The 16,886-nt window shown below is 40.1% G+C and overlaps 1 protein-coding gene across 1 annotated transcript in view; it reads right to left on the minus strand.

Annotated features, from left to right (window-relative positions):
• Nucleotides 1–16,886, minus strand: part of SYT9 (synaptotagmin 9) — a 399,619-nt gene that overhangs the window by 353,350 nt on the left and 29,383 nt on the right. Inside the window, exon 2 of the mRNA XM_055548766.1 lies at nucleotides 4,482–4,607. The gene's annotated coding sequence lies outside the window, so the exon portion shown is untranslated. The remainder of the gene's footprint in view (nucleotides 1–4,481; nucleotides 4,608–16,886) is intronic.

A 16,886-nucleotide genomic window follows, 5' to 3' on the forward strand; every position in this document is an offset into this window, starting at 1 on the left:
AATCTGAGCTTTCTCCTTCAGAATCGGTTTTGCTTCCATGGGAATCATCCTGATTGTGCAACTTCAGTTATTTAGAGTTTCTTCCTCATCTTTGCCTCCTCTGGAGACCTTTCTCCATACTCTGAACTCCTGATCAGGCTTTAATTCTTCTTCAGGTCATTAGAATCCTGTACTTTCAGATTTATTATCTGTAGTACTTCCTCCCTTGTAAGTGGAAAAGTAGGGGAACTCTTCTTACACCCCCTTTACCTCTCATGAAACAGAATGATCATCCTGCTTTTAATATGTATGTATATAACTGACCTCTATATGAGGTAGCAACTCGCCTGTTACTGTATGTGTGTAACCCAGTTGTAAGGTAGTGTGCCTGCCATTTGAAGAAGACAGTTAAAACTTCTCAGCCTGCAATATAAAGCCATGGGTCAGTCTGCAGAGCAGGATGTGAGTCAAAGTCTCACCTGAAACTTATTCTATGTGTCAGTCACATGAGAAATAAACCTATTTTTATCAGACTAAAGAACAGAATGGAAAAAGTAGAAAACAGATACGCAAAAGATGCAGATATAACAGATATACAAAGTCTTTCATATAGTTTGCACTGAAAAATGACAAGATTTTTCTGGAGTTCCTCAGTGAAGGATGGGAATACGGTAGTCAAAATCAAAAGTGACATACAGAGACTTGCCAGAAACTAGGAAGAAAGGGACACAGATAAAACTTCAATGAATTAGGACCAAATATAGAGATCTCAGCAGGTCAGGAAGCAACAGTTAGAACTGGACATGGAACAACAGACTGGTTCCAAATAGGAAAAGGAGTATGGCAAGGCTGTATACTGTCACCCTGCTTATTTAACTTATATGCAGAGTACATCATGAGAAATGCTGGGCTGGAAGAAGCATAAGCTGGAATCAAGATTGCTGGGAGAAATATTAATAACCTCAGACATGCAGATGACACCACCCTTATGGTAGAAAGTAAAGAAGAATTAAAGAGCATCTTGGTGAAAGTGAAAGTGGAAAGTGAAAAAGTTGGCTTAAAGCGCAACATTCAGAAAACTAAGATCATGGCATCTGGTCCCATTACTTCATGGGAAATAGATGGGAAAACAGCGGACACAGTGGCTGACTTTATTTTTCTGGGCTCCAAAATCACTGCAGATGGTGAATGCAGCCATGAAATTAAAAGACGCTTACTCCTTGGAAGGAAAGCTTTGACCAACCTAGACAGCATATTAAAAAGTAGAGATATTTCTTTGTCAACAAAGGTCCATCTAGTCTAGGCTATGGTTTTTCTGGTGGTCATGTACGGATGTGGGAGTTGGACTATAAAGAAGGCTGAGTGCCGAAGAATTGATGCTTTTGAACTGTGGTGTTGGAGAAGACTCTTGAGAGTCCCTTGGACTGCAAGGCGATCCAACCAGTCCATCTAAAGGAGATCAGTCCTGGGTGTTCATTGGAGGGACTGATGTTGAAGCTGAAACTCCAATACTTTGGCCACCTGATGAGAAGAGCTGACTCATTTGAAAAGACCCTGATGCTGGGAAAGATTGAGGGCAGGAGAAGAAAGGGACAACAGAGGATGAGATGGTTGGATGGCACCACTGACTCGATGGACTCCAGCAGTTGGTGATAGACAGGGAGGCCTGGCGTGCTGCGGTTCATGGGGTCTCAAAGAGTCGGACACGACTGAGCAACTGAACTGAACTGGTAGAGATCTCAGCAGACCAGATATGATGGGATTGAATCCCTCCTTGGATTTGTTAAATGAAATGCTTTGACATTCTGTTTATTTACTAATTATTCTCTATACTTTTCCCTCATATCTAACAGTCTTTGAGAGTTTCAGTCTGTTTTATTATCTGCTAAGAATGAAGACCTGGTGACCCATAAGCCCAGAGGGGTGTGCTCAGATGAAGCTGGATTGAGAGTCAATGAAACTCAGGGCACAGGGCCAATGCTATTTTTAAGCAGCTCCTCTAGTCCTAGCAATTTTTCTTCCAGAGATAAACCATATGTCTGGATTTTACTTTACTTAATGAGGTTACATTCTTTAAAACTTAGTTCAAGCAGGAAGAGAAGCATAACATACATTTTTCACATGACCTGATTTTGGCATTTCCCCAAGGTCTCTCATGTGACCAGAGTCCTTCAGTTCTTAAGTTTCAGACCTGTGACCTGCTTCCTCCTCCTTCCCCTTCTGAATTGAGGTTCTGTCATGTTCTTGGGCTTCCCTGGTATCTCAGATGGTAAAGAATCTGCCTGGAATGCAGGAGACCTGGGTTCAATCCCTGGGTTGGGAAGATCCCCTGGAGAAGGGAATGGCAACCCACTCCAGTATTCTTGCCTGGTGAATTCCATGAACAGAGGAACCTGGAGGCCTACAGTCCATGGGATCACAAAGAGTCGGACACAACTGAGTGACACTGTTTTTTTTTTTATGTTCTTTATAAGTTCATTACTAGTGTTAATTACAAAAATGAGTCCCCAACTGGGAAACTACCTCTGGGATCATACCTTCCAAATGCCAAAAACATGCCCAGATACCTCCAAGTATCAATTGCTTTGTACTCTTCAACACAATAATTCACCTACATGTTAAGATACTATTTCTTTGTCACTGGATGTTTACATGAAATACACCTTTTTGGGGTAAATACTATGATAATTAAGGCCACACATTCAAATTTTTAAATTATTAACTCTATTATCAATATGCTACATGTAGAAAGGAGAAGTCACAGACAGTTCACACATAGAAAAGAGCACTATCAGAAACTTAAAATATCAAAGTGGCAGTTGTTATTTTATAAACCTTGATGTGAAACAATATAGAACTAGCTTAGGACCTTGAACAGCTATCAAAAGTTTTTTTTCCAGACTTTCCTTTCTCTGTGGTTTAGGGAGCCAGTATATTGAAGGTGGGGAAGATTCTTTTATTCAAAGAACTGTGCTTTCTTTTTCCATGGTCCAGGGTTTCCTACGATACAGCGATATATGGGAAGGAGGATCTTGTGACTCAGAAAGACTTCTGACAGGAGAAATGTGGATGGAATCTTCATCCCTCATCACACCAGCCCTCTCTGCCAGCCCCAGCAGGGCTTACCTCCTCCAGCCCCATTTCACACAGCTGTGTGAGGAAGGCCAGGACTGACAAGAGGCCCATGTCACCAGACCATTCCTAAGCAGGACTTCCCTAGAGGTCTACATGACATCAGACAGGAAATAATAATTTCTCCAGAAGACAGGAGTTCCATAAAATATCTGCAATTATTTGGGGGGTGAGGGAAAGGTTGGAGAGAATGGAGAGACAGCCTGGAGAGGACAGTGACCCCCCCATGGTGGGGCTCAATGAAGAGTGAACTAAGAGAGGGCAATGGCTCAGAAAACCTCTTAGAAAAGACCACCTAACAGCAGCCTGCCTCAAATCTTCAAAAGTGTGAAGTGTTGTGTGCTGAATGAATGGGGAAAAAAAGATGTTACACAGAAGACTTCTGGTTCAAGATGGCAGACTGAGCATATTTTGCCTTTCCCAATCCTTAAATCCCACTAAAATAAGAGTAAACTAATAGGTTTAAATAGAATAAACAAATAACAGCAAAGAGAACAATATAAGGTAGAGAGGAAGTGTGAGGATGCAGTCTTGGGAAACAAAATATTTCAACATATTTCTGAAAACAGATGAAAAAGCGCTGACAAATGCAATAAGCTGGAGGAAGTCACAGCCTGCACAGAGCTGCAAGGTACCACAGGGAAGAGGAAATCATATGCCTGGCCAAAGCCTACGATCAGAAGGTGAGGGTTAGATGTGAGTTTGAAAACAAAAAGGTTAATTGAAAATCTGTATAGAACACTCTTCTAGCCCTTGCTGCTACAGGAAGAGCTTAGGCAGCCCAGCATTTGACACCAGGACAAAAAAAAAATATCTAAAGAAATTAAATGAATTATTAAGGGAGAACTAGGGTGCCTAATGGGAGAAGGCAATGGCATCCCACTCCAGTACTCTTGACTGGAAAATCCCATGGACGGAGGAGCCTGGTAGGCTGCAGTCCATGGGGTTGCTAAGATCTGCACGACTGAGCAGCTTCACTTTCACTTTTCACTTTCATGCACTGGAGAAGGAAAATGGCAACCCACTCCAGTGTTCTTGCCTGGAGAATCCCAGGGATGGTGGAGCCTTGTGGGCTGCTGTCTGTGGGGTCACACAGAGTCAGACACGACTGAAGTGACTTAGCAGCAGCAGCAGCAGCAGGGTGCCTAATGATACTATTGTCACACAAAAGTTAGGTCCTATTTTTCTAGTCTGCTCTCATTTCTAAGAATTCATTTTAAAGAAAAACTTCCAGTCAACAAGCCCTACCAAATACACAGGACTCCCAGTCAGCCCTCTTATTCCCGCCAGTCTTAAACATGAGAGGTGTTTTAGTTACCCACTGCTGTTACCAAATCACTTCAAAACTTAGTGGCTTAAAATAATCTTACACAGTTTCTGAGGGTCAGGAACTCAGAAGCAGTTTAGCAGAGTCATTTTCACTCAGTTCTCTCATGAGGTTGCAGTCCAGATCTTGGCTGGGTCTATGGCTTCCCTGGTGGCTCAGAAGAATTTGCCTGCAATACAGGAGACCCAGGTTCAATCCCTGGGTCAGGAAGATACCCTGGAGAAGGGAATGGCAACCCACTCCAGTATTCTTGCCTGGAGAATCCCATGGACAGAGAAGCCTGGTGGGGGACAGTCCATGAGGTTGCAGAGTTGGACATGACTGAGAGACTAAGCACAGCACACTCCGTTATCTGAAGGTTTGACTGGGACTGAAGGATCTGCTTCTAAGCTCTCTTATGTGGCTGTCAGCCAGGCCTTACTCCTGTGCTGTGTTTCCTCATATGGCAGTCATTAACTTCTTCCAGAAAGATAAACACATGAGAAAATACAAAACAGGAGTCAGGAAGTCATAGTGCTTTTTATAACCTAAACTGTGAAACTGCAAACCATCATATAAGCCCTATTTTACTATTTGCACAGACCAACCTTGATACCATGTGAGAGGGAAGTACACAAAGACAAGAATATCAGAAGGTGACATCACTGAAGACCAAATGGGAGGCTGGCTGCCACAGTAGGCAAAAATGATTACCAGACATGTGGCGAAAACCTGAAGCACCAAAGGAAAAACCAATAATCAAATGTACAATGCCACTCCAGAAATACATTGTTAGAACAGATGAGTATCCTCAGATATATTTTATAAGCAGCAAGGAGTGATAGGCCAAAAGAAGACAGGAGTTAATACAAAAGAACAGGATTTTGCAAACAGTATTGCATTAGACAAAAGTATGTACAGGCACTCTTTTATATTCTAAAGTAGCCTGTAGAGTGGGGCACCATCAATACAGCCCTAAGAACTGACCTGAGCTCTGAGTATAACTCATGGAAGCGAGTGTAAAGAGATCTGCATTTTTTCAGGTCTTAGAATTAGTGCCTGTGTCCGGTTTGTTCTAAGCCCCTTCCTGGGGGTCCTGTATAACTGCAATTAGAACTGCTGTTCATTTTGCTTCCACACTGGATGTGGGCATTATTGGAGTACAAAAGCATGTTTGTTCCATTTCTGAACTTGTAAATATTTGTAGCACAACCAAGAGTTAAACACTGAGGATACCTTACTGCTTTTCATAGTTAAAATTACTTCTCTTTTTTTCCCCTTAAAATCTATTAACATTATTTGGGCTCCACTTCAAAGTCTAATTCTACTCTTTCTCTGTACAAATTCTGAGAGCTGATGTGTACTAGGTGTGGTGGTAGGTGCTACAGATATAATAACGAGCAAGACATGGGGCTTACACTACATGGAACAGGCAGGCAATTTTCACTGCCTTATGAAAACGTCTGTGATGGTGGCAAGTATAAAGAGTTATGGATATAAACAAGAGGAGCTCCTAACCCTGTCTTTGGGAGTATGCAGTCATGAAGGGCTTCCATTCCACCTCTCTATTTGATTTTGCTTCCTAAATATCTCTAAGATCCATAATAGCCTCTTTTCTACCACACTGTGTGGCTAGGCCAAGGTACTGTCGTCAATTGCTTAGACTATTTCAATAGACTCATAAATAAATGATCTTCCTGAATCCACTTTTGTCCCTCTGCAATCTGTTTTTCACATAGCAGCCAGGGTGTTATTTTGAAAACACATATTTTACCATGTCACTTTTCTGTTCAAAACTGTTCAGCAGCTTCCCAATGCTCTTATAAGGATAAATTCCTTTAACATAATTCACCCTATACCTATCTCTCTAGTTACATCTGAACTGACACATACCTCCATGACCCACTTTACGCAAGCTGCAGTGGTCTTTTGTGCACCACAGCTTGCATTCTTGCTACATACTTCTGAATATATCATTTTCTCCTGACTTCAATATTTTCCCTTATCCCTTTGCCTTATTAACTCTACCTCTTCCTTCAGATCTCAACTCAATTATCGTTTCCTCAGAGAAGACTTTCTTGATCTCTCTTATGTCCTTGATAACATAAAATATATCTTATTTTATGTGCTTATAGTAGCATGCTTTTCCCTTTCATAACATTTGTTATACTGAGGTATTTCTTCTATTTGTGTAATTGTTTAACTGAAGTCTTTCACCTAGATACACGCCCCCTAAAGTCAGGAATTCTATTAGGAGCAAATAAGTTGTTATTGAATAATTAAACAGGAAAGAATCTGAATTTCCTCCCTAAACATAGAAAATTTTAATTCTCTCCCTAAATGGAAAAGAACTTAAGCTAAATGATTAGATTGATGATTTTAAAAAATCAGTTCATTATAACTAAACATGATGACCATCCAACCAGAGGAACCAATTCATCAACATATACTAAAGGAAACCTCCCAGCTCCTTTAAAGTCAATCCATAATTCTTCAAAGAGAACCTGAAGGAGGATATCTACATGGAAAAGGAAAGCTTATGCCCTTACCCCAACTTCTGCCCCCTCCAAACACTCTTTTCCTCAAGATCTTAATATCAGAGATATAGGCATGGAACCAAACTTACTCTCTCCCACTTTCTAAGATCTCTAAATTCTCTCTCTCTCTTTTTTTTTTTTCGGCCACACCACACAGCATACTGGATCTTAGTTCCTGACAGGGATCAAACCTGTGCCCCGAGCAGTGGAAGCACAGAGTCCTAACCACTGGACTGCCAGGGTAATCTCTAACTTTTCTTTCTTTGTATTTCCTAAAGTTGATGTTACAGAGGAGACATATGCTTGTCAGCTTCTATTCCCCTAAGAGGAAGAGGTTTTTTCAGGGAAAAGAAAAGGACTAACTTTCACTTGGTCTTCATTGTAAAATAATATTTCTCATTTTATAACAGTAGGTTGTTTATAGGGACAATAAGATTCCCTTTAAGAACTTGGGAAGAAGGTTGCACACTGAGTTTTAAATTATTTTTTTTAAATGATGGTTTGCATTAGAGATACGTAAAGTCACAAAACAGAGACAGAATAAGCTCTTATCAAGACGGGATGGGGAACACGTGTACACCCGTGGTGGATGCATGTTGATGTATGGCAAAACCAATACAATATTGTAAAGTAAAAAAAAATAATAATAATAATAAAAAAGTTGAAAAAACAAAGACTGGAACAAAACTATATTATTAAATATACTAACATATACAGGGTAAAAACATGACAATTTTAAAGAGATTAATTGGCAAAGTGAATTCAGCAAAGGGAAAGTCAGACATTGGTAGTGTTTTATTTCATGGTCAGAAGAGAGGGTGTCCTGGCCCAGTATGATGACCAGCCAGGTGCTATAGCAGGTATGACCATGTGCACTTGCCAATTTTCAGGGCTCTATGATACCAGGCATTAAGAGCTCCAATTGGCTGCTCTTTTTCTAAACTGCAGGCTCACTAAGCAGCCTTCTAGCTATAATTAACTTTTCCATTTCCGTTGGTCTCCAGAAAAAGCATTTACATTATCTACCTAATGGTTACACGTTTTTAAAAAAAGTTGTGGTACAAATAATGTACAATATTATGTAAGTTTCAGGTATAAAACACAGTGGTTCACAACATTTGTAGCTATTATAAAAATACAGGTTATATTCCCTATATAATACAGTATGTTGTACAATATATCCTTATAGCCTGTTCGTTTTATATAATTTGTACCTTTTAATCCCTTACCCTACTTGCTCCTTCCCTTCTTCCCTCTCCCGACTGATAATCACTATAAACTGACTTTAAATTAATTAACCAGCATTTTAGATTTTAGTCATTGGCCTCTATAAGCCTTCTTAAAGGGAGTCCCTTTGAGAAAGAGATCTAGCTCTCACCACACTGACAAGCATGTTTCCAAGCTGATAGTTTGAGAGCCATACTCTGGCTTGTTTTGAATTTTCCAAGGAAATGCCTATCCAAAAGGATCTATCTGAATAGAAAACCAAATTCCCAATGGGATACCAAGTTTTCCTCTAAGTGATTCCGAGTTAAACCTGCAGCAATTTACATGGAAAGCCTACCTCTACCTGACACTGAAGAGCTGCCTCTCTCCTTCCCTGCTGGAGAAGACAGAGGAAAGAATCCGTGAACTTGAAGAAAGAACAATAAAATCACCAAATTGGAACAAAAAAGAAAAAATAAACTAAAAGACAAAGCAAACCAGAAACCTCTGGTGTCCCCAGAAGACAGTAGAAAGGAGGAGAGACTGAAAAAAGTACCAAAGAAGTAATAGATATCTTCCTAAATTGAGCCATTAACTTACAGAATTAAGAAGCTGAGTAAATCTCATACAAGATAAACCCCTAAACTCACCCAAACTTAAATAAATAAACTTCTGAAAATCAAAAATAAGGGAAAATCATGAAAGCAACTTATGTCCAAGCGACACTTATTTGGATAACAGATTTCTCATCAGAAACCAATGAGGCCAAAAGGTAGTAGTAGCACAGTATTTGTCAACTGCTAAGAGAACTTCAACCCAGAAGCCTATAGCCTATGAAAACATTCTTCAGGATTAAATGGGAAAATCAAAACATTCTTAGATGAAGGAAAATGAAAATTTTGTTACCAACAAAGTTACCTTAAAACAATTGCTAAAAGAAGTCTCTAAGCAGAAAGGAAGTAACAGAGGCACATGAGGGAGGAAGAAAGAGGGTGGTAAGCAAAAATATGAATAAATACAACAAATATACCATTGATGATTTATATATTAGAAAAGAGTTAAAGTCTCAAATCAATAATCTAAACTGTCACCTCAAGAACTTGGAATAAGAAAAGCAAGATAAACTCAAAGCAAAAACGAGGAGAAACATACCCAAACTGTGTGGCATTAGCAAAGAGATGGACAAACAGAACACTGGAAGACAACAAAGAACCGAGAAATTGACCCAAACAGATATGCTTGACAGATTGCTGACAAAGGTTCAAAGGCTGTGATACAAGCAATTTAGTGGAGAAAGACTTTTCAACAAATGGTGCTAGAACAACTGGACATCCAAAGGCAAAAACCTTGACCAAATTTCACATCTTACACAAAATTAACTCAAACTGGTCATGGGCTTAAATGTAAAGTGTAAAACTATACTGTTTTATTTTAAAACTGTATTTTTTAAGAAAATCTTAAGGAACCATTGGTGAGGTGATTTCCTAAACTTCTTACCATGATCCATAAAAGGAAAAATTAGTAGGTTTCACTTCATCAAAATTTTTTCTCAGTGAAAAACTGTTAGAATAAAGAGGCAAGCTATAGAGTAAAAGAGAACATTTGCAAGCCACATTATCTGATAAATGACTAGTTATCGAGAACATACACAGAATTCTCAAAACTCATCAGTAATAAAACCAAGAATCCAACTAGGAAAATGAAAAAAGGCATGAAAAGACTTCACCAAAGAGGATAAAGCAGAGAGCACTAAGTGAATGAAAAAACATTCAACATAATTAGCCATTTAGGAAATGCAAATTAAAATGACAAATGAGATGTCATTACACACCTATCAAAATGGCTAAAATGAAAAATAGACCCCAAACTGAATCACACTCATATACTGCTAGTGTGAATGTAAAAAGGTACAGACCCTATGGAAAACAATTTGGTTGTGTTTCAAAAAACTAACATGCAACTACCATATGATCCAGCAGCTGCACTCTTGGGCATTCATCTAAGAGAAATAAGACTTAGGTTCACAACAGCTTATAGATGTTTCATTCACAGTAGTCAAACAAGCCCAAAGTCCTTCAATGAGTGAATGGTTAAACAAACTGTGGTACATCAATACCTTGGAATATGGATATGTGATAAGTTGCTTCAGTTCAGTTCAGTCGCTCAGTCGTGTCCGACTCTTTGTGACCCCATGAATCGCAGCACGCCAGGCCTCCCTGTCCATCACCAACTCCTGGAGTTCACCCAGACTCACGTCCCATCAAGTCAGTGATGCCATCCAGCCACCTCATTCTCTGTCGTCCCCTTCTCCTCCTGCCCCTAATGCCTCCCAGCATCAGAGTCTTTTCCAAAGAGTCAACTCTTTGCATGAGGTGGCCAAAGTACTGGAGTTTCAGCTTTAGCATCAGTCCTTCCAAAGAAATCCCAGGGCTGATCTCCTTCAGAATGGACTGGTTGGATCTCCTTGCAGTCCAAGGGACTCTCAAGAGTCTTCTCCAACACCACAGTTCAAAAGCATCAATTCGTCAGCACTCAGCCTTCTTCACAGTCCAACTCTCACATCCATACATGACCACAGGAAAAACCGTAGCCTTGTCTAGACGGACCTTTCCTGGCAAAGTAATGTCTCTGCTTTTGAATATGCTGTCTAGATTGGTCATAACTTTCCTTCCAAGGAGTAAGCGTCTTTTAATTTCATGGCTGCAGTCACCATCTGCAGTGATTTTGGAGCCCCCAAAAATAAAACCTGACACTGTTTCCACTGTTTCCCCATCTATTTCCCATGAAGTGATGGGACCGGATGCCATGATCTTCGTTTTCTGAATGTTGAGCTTTAAGCCAACTTTTTCACTCTCCACTTTCACTTTCATCAAGAGGCTTTTCAGTTCCTCTTCACTTTCTGCCATAAGGGTGGTGTCATCTGCATATCTGAGGTTATTGATATTTCTCCCGGCAATCTTGATTTCAGCTTGTGTTTCTTCCAGTCCAGCATTTCTCATGATGTACTCTGCATATAAGTTAAATAAACGGGGTGACAATATACAGCCTTGACGTACTCCTTTTCCTATTTGGAACCAGTCTGTTGTTCCATGTTCAGTTCTGTTGCTTCCTGACCTGCATACAAATTTCTCAAGAGGCAGATCAGGTGGTCTGGTATTCCCATCTCTTTCAGAATTTTCCAGTTTATTGTGATCCACACAGTCAAAGGCTTTGGCATAGTCAATAAAGCAGAAATAGATGCTTTTCTGGAACTCTCTTGCTTTTTCCATGATCCAGCGGATGTTGGCAATTTGATCTCTGGTTCCTCTGCCTTTTCTAAAACCAGCTTGAACATCAGGAAGTTCATGGTTCACCTATTGCTGAAGCCTGGCTTGGAGAATTTTGAGCATTACTTTACCAGCGTGCGAGATGAGTGCAATTGTGCGGTAGTTTGAGCATTCTTTGGCATTGCCTTTCTTTGGGATTGGAATGAAAACTGACCTTTTCCAGTCCTGCGGCCACTGCTGAGGTTTCCAAATATGCTGGCATATTGAGAGCAGCACTTCCACAGCATCATTTTTCAGGATTTGAAATAGCTCAACTGGAATTCCATCACCTCCACTAGCTTTGTTCGTAGTGATGCTTTCTAAGGCCCACTTGACTTCACATTCCAGGATGTCTGGCTCTAGGTGAGTGATCACACCATTGTGATTATCTGGGTCGTGAAGATCTTTTTTGTACAGTTCTTCTGTGTATTCTTGACATCTCTTCTTAATATCTTCTGCTTCTGTTAGGTCCATACCATTTCTGTCCTTTATTAAGCCCATCTTTGCATGAAATGTTCCCTTGGTATCTCTAATTTTCTTGAAGAGATCTCTAGTCTTTCCCATTCTGTTGTTCTCCTCTATTTCTTTGCATTGATCGCTGAGGAAGGCTTTCTTATCTCTTCTTGCTATTCTTTCAAACTCCTCATTCAGATGCTTATGCCTTTCCTTTTCTCCTTTGCTTTTCGCTTCTCTTCGTTTTACAACTATTTGTAAGGCCTCCTCAGCCATTTTGCTTTTTTGCATTTCTTTTCCATGGCGATGGTCTTGATCCCTGTCTCCTGTACAATGTCACGAACCTCATTCCATAGTTCATCAGGCACTCTATCAGATCTAGGCCCTTAAATCTATTTCTCACTTCCACTGTATTATCATAGGGGATTTGATTTAGGTCATACCTGAATGGTCTAGTGGTTTTCCCTACTTTCCTCAATTTAAGTCTGAATTTGGCAATAAGGAGCTCATGATCTGAGCCAAAGTCAGCTCAGTTGTGTCCTACTCTTTGTGACCCTATTTAGTCGGCCAGGCTCATCTGTCCGTGGGATTTTTCAGGCAAGGATACTGGAATGGGTCCTCATGCCCTCCTCCAGGAGATCTTCTGGACCCAGGGATCGAACCCACATCTCTTATGTCTCCTGCATTGGCAGGTGCATTCTTTACCACTAGTACCACCTGGGAAGCTCTACTCATCAATAAAAAGAAACAACTGATACACTCAAAAATCTGGATAAATTTCCAGATAATCATGTTGAGTAAAAAAGCTAATTCCAAAAGGTTATCTATTGTACAATTCCATTAATACAATAGTCTTAAAATTACAGAATTATAGAACTGGAGAGTCAACTAGAGGCTCCCAGAGGTTAAATAAAGAGTACTGTGAACTGAAGGAGACTGGGTAAATGTTCTCCAAAGTAGTCTCTTCCTGTGTTATTTCTGTATTATTTCTTACAATTGCACAGGAATCCACAATTATTCCAAAATAAAAACTTAACTAAATCTTCAAAGATGAGTAGAAATGTTTTCTTTCAAATTCCATCTTTATTTTGTCATTGCTTTATACTTTGTAGCAGAATAGGAACAATAAATATTGATTGAACATAGTATGTGACAGGTATTTTAATATTGCCTCATTTAATGCTCATATAATGCTGTGAGGCAAGTAATATTTTCCCACTTCGTATTTGCAGTACGTAAGGCTTCTGCTAAGTCACTTCAGTCGTGTCCAACTCTGTGTGACCCCAGAGACGGCAGCCCACCAGGCTCCCCCATCCCTGGGATTCTCAAGACAAGAACACTGGAGTGGGTTGCCATTTCCTTCTCCAATGCAGGAAAGTTAAAAAGTGAAAGTGAAGCCGCTCAGTCGTGTCTGACTCTGCGACACCATTGACTGCAGCCTACCAGGCTCCTCCATCCATGGGACTCTCCAGGCAAGAGTACTGGAGTGGGGTGCCATTGCCTTCTCCAATGTAAGGCTTAGAGAGTTTAAATAACCTGTCCAAGATCACACAGTTAGTTATCAAGCATCAAAGTCAAGATTCACCTGCACACCTGCCTAGCTCAAAAACTGTTCTTAATGCTGTAATATCCTTCAAAGACAATCTATGTTGAGCATCACTTCACAGTACTTTATTTTGGACTTAGAGCTAGGAGCATGAGATTTTAATTATGTTTTCCTCTCATCCAGTTGTATTTTTTTGTAGCTTCTTCCCTACCCTGCTCCTCTATGCTTTGGTGCAGATATATTTCTTGTATTCCAGAAGCATCACAGGCAAGCTGAGCTTTTTCTGCTTCACTGACTGACCTGATAAAATCCAATATTTCTTAAAATAAGCTCCTAAATAGCTCATGGGATCATTGTCAGGCATTGCCTGCAACACCCAGAGTTTGTTTGGTCCTTCTGAATCTCTCAGTAAAAGTAATTGCTTCACTCTTCTTGTATCCACCCTATTATCTGATGATACTGGGCAGTGTGGTAATAGATTTTAAGTGATATTAAGAAAATTCATTTATTATCATAATCAAAAACCATTTAGGAGTGATCCTCAGCCTGTGATACAAACATCCTGCATCTTCATGGCTTGGAAATAATAAATTAATTCAATACTGCATGGATACCAGAGGTTTTTTAGAATTGTCAGCCATACAGGGCTCTATAAAGATTCCAGTAAACAAAATGCCACACAAACCAGCTATTCTTCAGCGCTAATATCCCCCAGTAAGTCCTTTGGAAAAAACTGAATATACATTATTTTGGTTTTTACCATGTGTCCAGTACTGTGCTATTTTAAATGTGCTAAATGATTTAATCCTTCCCAAACCTTCATGAAGTGGGCAGTCTCACATTTTCATCATACAGATTAGAAAATAGACATGGTGAGGTTCAACAGCTTGCCTCAAACCACACTGGAGATGCGATTTTGAACTTAGGCAGTCTAATCATGAGCCCAGAAGCTTAAAACCACACATTTTACTACACTTCTGTTAATTGTGAGTTTATTTCTATATTCTACTAATTTTCTTCCATGTGCCTTTAGGGATTATTAGAAGGAAGTTAAAGTCAGGAGAGAAAATGGAGGTGAAGAAAGTGTCAGAGAAATATTGATTAAAAAAATTATTTTTAACTTTTTAGTAATTCCAAAGTTACACAAAGGCTGCAAGAATATAAGAGCACCAATAGGCCTCCGGCCAGGTTTTCCAAGGGTTAACTGACACATTTTCTTCATCATTCTCTCTCCCTCCCTCACACCTCTCTCTGTCTAGATACATGTATATGTGTGTGTACACTTTTTTCTTTCCAAATTAGTTGAGAATAGATTAGTTGAGAATAGATCAGGCATGATGACCCATTACTGCTATTTCCTAAAGAAAAGGAAATTCTCCTAACCACAAAATTAAGAAAATCCATATTGAGATCATATAATCCACAAATCTCATTTAAATTTCACAATTTGTTCCAACAACATATTTTATAGAAAAGGAAAATGCAAGGATCTTCTGGTTCAAGTTTCATCTGGAGATCAAGTATTACATTTCATTGTCATATTTTTTCATTCTTTTTTGATCTGAACAGTTCTTCAGTCTTTCCTGGGTGATGATCTTGACATTTTGAATCATACAAGAGAGTTATTTTTTAGAATTCCTATCAATTTTATTTTACTTATGTTTCTTCAATATTAGATTTAGGTTATTAACTTTTGGCAGGAATGTCACACAAAAGCATGATGTTGATTTGTACCTTTTCCTAGTAATGTTAACTTTCATCACTGGGTTATGGTGGTATCTATCAAATTTCTTCACTATAAAGTTAAGAATTTAGCTTTGTAATTAATAAGTATTTTACAGGGAGAGTCTCTGAGATCACATTACTATCCCATTCCTCATCAAATTTTCACCCACTAGTTTTATACTCCGGAGAAGGCAATGGCAACCCACTCCAGTACTCTTGCTTGGAAAATCCCATGAATGAAGGAGCCTGGTAGGCTGCAGTCCATGGGGTCGCTAAGAGTCGGGCACAACTGAGTGACTTCACTTTTACTTTTCACTTTCACGCACTGGAGAATCCCAGGGACGGGGGAGCCTGGTGGGCTACCATCTATGGGGTCACAGAGAGTCAGACACGACTGAAGCAACTTAGCAGCATCAGCAGCAAGAGAGGAAGTGTGGCATACTGGTGGAATCTGTGAGCTATGACACAAGACAATACAAGGTTCAGTGTACAGACAAAAGATGGAGGAGGTGGTCAAAAAAGATCTTATGCATAAGACAACCACTAATCAGCCCTTCAAAATTACATCTGACAGAGAAGGGAGGAGGAAGGGACAGTGCACAGCATGCAAGAAAAGGTATGGTGATATGAAACATGTTTCTATTCAGGAAATTTTAAGAAGACAATGTCTTCAGAGAGCTACAGTGAGATAAGAAGGTATATAGGTAAGCAGGATATAGGGCTTTTTCACATGATCTACAAAGAGGTTTAAAAATTATTCAATAGGGCATGTGTGCTAAGTTGCTTCAGAACAACTCTTTGAGACCCTATGAACCTTAGCCTGCCAGACTCCTCTGTCCGTGGGATTCTCCAGGCAACAATATTGGGGCCCGCCAGACTCTTCTGTTTCTGGGATTCTCCAGGCAACAATACTGGAGTGGGTTGCCATGCCCTCCTCCAGGGGATCTTCCCAACCCAGGTATCAAACCCTCCTCTCATGTCTTCTGCATTGGCAGGCAGGTTCTTTATCACTAGCATGCATGGATACTAAGTCGCTTCAGTCACGTCCATTTCTGCAACCCTACGGACTGTAGTCTGCCAGGCTCCTCTGTCCATGGGATTCTGCAGGCAAAAATACTGGAGTGGGTTCCCATGCCCTTCACTGATCCAGGGGATCCTCCCGACTGAGGGATTGAACCCATGTGTCTTGTTATCTAACCTGCATTGGCAGGCGGGTTCTTTACCACTAGCGCCACCTAGGAAAAATAAGGAGATATTGTCTAGTTTTAACACAGAAGAACCAGGATATCCTTTAACATTTTAGAAATTTTACACTGTCTGCAGCACTGAGATTACAATTTAAATGAGGCCCACTCCAGTGTTCTTGCCTGGAGAATCCCAGGGATGCGGGAGCCTGCTGGGCTGCCGCCTATGGGGTCGCACAGAGTCGGACACGACTGAAGCCACTTAGCAGCAGCAAACTAAAGATGAGAAACAGTATGAGATTTGTAATACTCCAGGGAAGAAGTCATAAACGTGGATGTAAGACATGTAAAGGAGATAAAATCAATGTGTTTTTATTACAGGTGACTAGAGGTGGGGAGTGTGGAAAAGTTAAAATGTAGAGGGATATCTATGATTCTCACACAGGAGACTAAGTTCATGGTAGTGATATTCACTGAGAATAAACAAAAGACAAAGTGTTTCAAGGAGATGAT

This window comes from Bubalus kerabau, chromosome 15, assembly GCF_029407905.1.
Source record: "Bubalus kerabau isolate K-KA32 ecotype Philippines breed swamp buffalo chromosome 15, PCC_UOA_SB_1v2, whole genome shotgun sequence".
Taxonomy (NCBI): domain Eukaryota; kingdom Metazoa; phylum Chordata; class Mammalia; order Artiodactyla; family Bovidae; genus Bubalus; species Bubalus kerabau.